The 6000-nt window shown below is 41.5% G+C and overlaps 2 non-coding genes across 2 annotated transcripts; both read left to right on the top strand.

Moving 5' to 3' along the window:
• The first annotated feature begins 638 nt into the window (after positions 1-638).
• Positions 639-757, top strand: LOC145677588 (5S ribosomal RNA). The gene has a single exon (XR_014129890.1). It is a non-coding gene; the product is annotated as a 5S ribosomal RNA (ribosomal RNA).
• Positions 758-934: 177 nt separating this feature from the next.
• Positions 935-1053, top strand: LOC145677591 (5S ribosomal RNA). The gene has a single exon (XR_014129893.1). It is a non-coding gene; the product is annotated as a 5S ribosomal RNA (ribosomal RNA).
• Positions 1054-6000: the final 4947 nt, after the last annotated feature.

Raw genomic sequence — 6000 nt, 5'->3', positions numbered from 1 at the left:
CCTTTTCTGCTCATACTGCTGATTATGCGCGATTATGCCAACATCCAACTCCGCGGATAATCGTGCGATTACTGTATATACAACTAATACAGATACAACTAATTATATTATCAGTTACAGTATCGGTTTTTATTTACTAATTTGCCTCACTTTATTTGCATCCCTGCAGTAAATAATTCTTATCGATAATAGTTAAAATGTATATTACATTTTAGTGCTTCACGACTGAATGATCATCTGCCTTACGTTATCTCGCAGCTGAAGAGAATGCTACACTGAAAACTACCTTGCGTTATAAAGGGTAAGTGAAACATATCTTAAAAATATCTTTCATACATTTCATTGTGTACATTAAAGAATGTAAGTTTGCCTTTTTCCTGTAATCAATACTTAATAAAGGATTTATTTTTATTTATTTATATACAATTTCATACGTGGTTCGTGATAGTAAACTCGATAGGACACAGTGGCACTATGAACATCCGAATCACTCATCATTCGAACATTCAAATATTTATTCGAATATTAGTATATTCCAAGTAATGTTAACGACGTTAATATGCTTGCCTTTATAGTTAATAATGTCAATTCTTACTTAAAACATACTTCCTTAACAGGACATTGAAGAAAAGGTAGTTGCCAACGGCCATACCATGCTGAATATACCGGTTCTCGTCCGATCACCGAAGTCAAGCAGCATCGGGCCTGGTCAGTACTTGGATGGGTGACCGCCTGGGAACACCAGGTGCTGTTGGTATACTTTTTCTAATTTTGTTTTTCACAAAGACGAATATTCTCACATCGTTCACCACGATAATTTCGTAATCATGCATTACTTAAAACAATTAGCAACGCTTTCCACGCGCTGGTCTTTTTGAGTATTCACCGACAAACCTACGTAGCTACAATAACTCACTCGAAGCCATATGCATTCGCCAACGGCCATACCATGCTGAATATACCGGTTCTCGTCCGATCACCGAAGTCAAGCAGCATCGGGCCTGGTCAGTACTTGGATGGGTGACCGCCTGGGAACACCAGGTGCTGTTGGCATCTCTTTTTCAAATTTCATTATCCTTCAAGTACGAAAATACTAGAAACATTAATTTTATAGTACTTTCAAGAGATAATTTATCAACATTATTTCATAGCGATTAATCGATATTCTAAGCGTTATACCCACTATTTCTTACACTAACAGCCTGTTTATTTGCACGGCACATTAAAATAACCTGATTTCCGATCCGTGTGCACCTACTACTATACTTAACACGGAATGTATTACCACTTTTTAAAAGTAAATTATTATGACTAAGTGTAGATCTCCGGCGAGTAAATGCCTTTCGTATACAAGCACGACACATCTCCGCTATGTGCTTTACTTTTTTACTAACAGCATATAGAAATTGGATTTCAACGTGTTTCTACATAACAGAATGAAGCAAATTTCGTGATTTAACTCTTTCGAATAATGTGTTGGTCCTGACAAGGACCGTTTGAAATGAAAAATCTTGAAGAAGATTTTTACTTAGAGCTTGTGTACTTGGTAACAGCCTTCGTACCCTCACTTACAGCGTGCTTGGCAAGTTCACCAGGCAAAAGAAGGCGCACAGCTGTTTGGATTTCCCGGCTGGTGATAGTTGACCGCTTATTGTAATGGGCCAAACGAGAAGCTTCAGCAGCAATACGCTCGAAGATGTCATTAACAAAGCTGTTCATGATACTCATAGCTTTGCTAGATATGCCAGTGTCAGGATGCACTTGCTTCAAAACTTTGTAGATGTAAATGGCATAGCTCTCCTTCCTCCTCCTCTTCTTCTTCTTATCTCCCTTGGAGATATTCTTTTGGGCTTTACCAGCCTTCTTTGCAGCCTTTCCGCTAGTTTTTGGTGGCATGATGACTCACTCGTTCAGCAAAATTAGATGTGTCCGCCGATTTATCGACTTCATTTAAATTACAGTACGTGTTTCAATTCGCGCCAACTGCCTTGCTTTTCATTTGATGCACTCGGGTGCACGCTTGAAGTAGTAACAAAACTGACTTGATTCATGGGCAACCGAAAAACGTGTAGTGCGTCTTCGCACACGTACAGGTCTTTCTTACAATTATGAACGGGAGATACCAGCGGATCCCAGACAGTTCAATACGTTAGATATTTGGGACTGTGAAGACACGTGCGCCTGGTGTTCAGGACCGCACCCCCGCATACATCATAAGGCAGTCTATGGTGACCCTACAGAATCATCCAGTACTAACTCACCAGCTCCCTCGGCACAACAGAACTCACCAGATTACAGCAAAATGGCTCTCCAAATGATACAATCTGTGTCTCAGGGGAACTCCACCCCCTCGACCCCAACCAGCCAACCAAGCTCAGATGCACCAGATGCGGACTTTCACTTACCAAAGAAGACTTGCAAACCATCTGCCGAACCTGTCACTCCGGTTCCTATCTCAAACAAATTTGCGGCTCTTACAGGAGCCAATACTGACCCAGAACCGATGGATGCTACCAACGAAACATCCAAAACTTGGATGTACATCTATAACTGCCCATATTATCGGGGCTACGAACTCATAGCCAAGATGCAGCGGAAGTGTAAGGAAACCCCCACCTTTCGCTTTATGAAAGGCTTCATCAAGATCAAGTGTAGTCTGCAGGAAGACTTTTCTGTTATACAAGAAATTTGTTCAGAAGAAAAGCTTGAATACGCAACGGAAATTCAGAAAAAGAATGACGACGTCAAGGCAGTGATTCGTCATTTGCCACTTGACACCAATGTTGATGCCATCATTTCTGAACTGAAGGACAAAGGTTACCCAGTCCTTTCAGTCACCCAACTATCTAAACGGAACATACAAGACCCGTTGGGGAAAACTTTCTTTCCCCTTTTCTTAGTGACAATGAGGAAAACCTTGCGAGCCACAACAATCTTCAAGGAAGACCTACTACTTCACATGAAGATCCGCATTGAACCATATCGTTCTAAAGCTTATTTGCAATGCTACAAGTGCCAACGTTTTGGCCACGGCCAAAGCACTTGTAATGCACAACCTCGCTGTGTCAAATGTGCCGGTGCCCACTGGACTTTTGAGTGCAACAAACTAATCGCAGCTTGGCGCTCACGGAGTTCTTGTATAGGATCAGCTTGATTCGACATTGGAGAGCGAAGGAATACACGTCCGTCTCCGTCAAAACTCAGCTCATTTTCTATGATGTGTCCGCCGATTTATCGACTTCATTTAAATTACAGTACGTGTTTCAATTCGCGCCAACTGCCTTGCTTTTCATTTGATGCACTCGGGTGCACGCTTGAAGTAGTAACAAAACTGACTTGATTCATGGGAGACACTGCTGCCAATTCCTTAAAGGACCTTCTTCAACTCTTAAAGGACTTTGAACTCTTCAAATTACTCCCTCTCCTCAAGAAGTATATGCCGAAACTGAAAGAAGAACAAGACTTGTTCAGCAAGCTGTCAATCTTCATTGACATGCTTAGTGAATTCTTCAATTAATCACGTTCTTTCCATACATTCAGGACCACACCCTTATGAGGGCCACTCCAGGCCGCCTCATTGGTCATCGCTGCTGCCAATCAAGACTCGTCTCAGCTTCCAGCGCTAAAACTCTCTCAACAGCAACGACCGGACTCACAGCTCCCCAGGCATCATACAGGACTTCTACCAGAATCCACATTCCCTGGCGATCAGCGACAGTGGCTGATTTGGTCATCACTTCACATGCCGTCACTTCAAATGGATTATCATCTCATATAAGAGGCAGGGGCTTATAGCCCGGAACTCCAACTCGACCAATTTGTCAAGATAACCTGTGGAACCTGTGGAGGCCGCAATTTTTCCTCTCATCTTATTACGAAAGAATATTGAACAATGTCTGGTCGCGGCAAAGGTGGAAAAGTCAAGGGAAAGAGCAAGTCCCGCTCCAGCAGGGCTGGCCTTCAATTCCCAGTAGGCAGAATCCATCGTCTTTTGCGAAAGGGTAACTATGCCGAACGAGTTGGTGCTGGCGCTCCCGTGTATTTGGCTGCAGTCATGGAATACCTGGCAGCTGAAGTTCTTGAGTTGGCAGGCAACGCTGCTCGTGACAACAAGAAGACTAGGATTATTCCACGTCATCTGCAGTTAGCTATCCGTAACGACGAGGAATTAAACAAGTTGTTGTCTGGAGTTACAATCGCTCAGGGTGGTGTTTTGCCCAACATTCAAGCTGTACTTCTGCCCAAGAAAACTGAGAAGAAGGCATAAATGTAAGACCTATATCTCATACAAATCGGCCCTTATGAGGGCCACAAACCCCTTTATAGAGGAGATTTACGATTGAAATGAATTGTTTTCGATATACAGACTCATCAAAAGTGTCTGAGATAGTTGCTTAGTTTCATTCGAAATTCTCGCTGCTATTCGATTAATTAGTATATGTGTAGTCGTCGATCGTAATTGAAGCCCATAGGAAGTCACACTAACTTTAGAATACTCCAAACAGCGATGTGCTTAGTTCCCACTACATTATTAATTATAAGATCATTACCTTTTGTATTGTCGCTAGCTACATTTTTTTGATATTTGCGTACATCGGGCTCATATTACCCAGAGGACAGGACAGTCGAGCCCAGATTCTCAGCAATGGAAGAAAACCTCATACCACATATTCTCATGTACTTCATGCTAGACAAAGGAATTTCCAACATTCTTAAAGCACTCATGTTTCTCTCTTGCGTTGGCTTGGCTGAAATTACTCTGTTCAATATGTTCTCGACATTTATTATTGTTCATTACTATGCCCCAATGACATCATGAACAGAGCGGATCAGAAAACTTTCCTAAATTTCTTTTGCAACATAGTAATGACATTAAATGCACACTTAAGTACGATTTATTCTTTGCAAGGTCGATATTCATATTTGTGTGATATGTGTTATATGTATATGGTTTGTAATACGCAACTACTCTTATTCTCTGATCTCAGAACTCATTTGCTACTGTGCCCAACGAGCGAGCCTAGGTTTCTTGTAACTACTGCCTTTCTTTAGTAAATAATGTGAAGTATACAATGCATTAACCTACATCTCATATTTGTATTACTCTTTATTTTAGTAACCCGCTACGAAGTGTCATTAATTTACATGTAAATCACAATAGACACTACCGCAAAAGAAAGAAATCGAACCCAAGACCACGTAAACAAGATAAAGGACAAGATTCAGGTTTCTAACGCATTATTCGCCCCTCACAGCACAGTATAGAAGTTGTATAAGCCTCTATACGTACATCCTACTGTCAGAACAGAAATTCCGACTTGCGTTTCGCATCTCTCATGCTCGCTACTTCCAACAAATCGCCAATTTCCAACCAGAACCCCTTCTCCAGCATTAATACTGCTACATGATATGAATACGTATACATGAACGTACATAATGTAAAAAAAAACGTATGATTTTCTCAAATTAATCTCTCTACGTCTGTAATTTAGTGTGCATCAAAAGGCTTTAATGTAGTTACACGAATTCTTATAATCTAACAGAAAATCGCACAAAGTAAATCTTTCCCTTTATATAAATTTGTTGGCTCTGAAAAGAGCCGTTTATGCCAATTTTATATCCAAAATAGGAGGAACCCCAACTTAACCTCCGAAACCGTACAGGGTTCTTCCTTGCCTCTTCAAGGCATACACAACATCCATAGCTGTCACTGTCTTCCTCTTGGCGTGTTCTGTGTATGTAACAGCATCTCTGATTACGTTCTCCAGGAATACTTTCAATACTCCTCGGGTCTCTTCATAAATGAGACCAGAGATACGCTTCACACCACCACGGCGAGCAAGACGCCTAATAGCGGGTTTGGTGATACCCTGGATGTTGTCACGAAGAACTTTACGGTGGCGCTTGGCACCTCCTTTGCCAAGACCCTTGCCTCCTTTTCCACGTCCTGTCATTTCGATATGTTACTGCTTCGCTCACCACACACGAGAAATACAAGCC

This window comes from Thermobia domestica, unplaced genomic scaffold (assembly GCF_964235325.1).
Source record: "Thermobia domestica unplaced genomic scaffold, izTheDome1.hap1.1 HAP1_SCAFFOLD_1067, whole genome shotgun sequence".
Taxonomy (NCBI): Eukaryota; Metazoa; Arthropoda; class Insecta; order Zygentoma; family Lepismatidae; genus Thermobia; species Thermobia domestica.
Note: the sequence above shows the minus strand (reverse complement) of the source record. Positions and strands in the feature narration are given on the sequence as shown.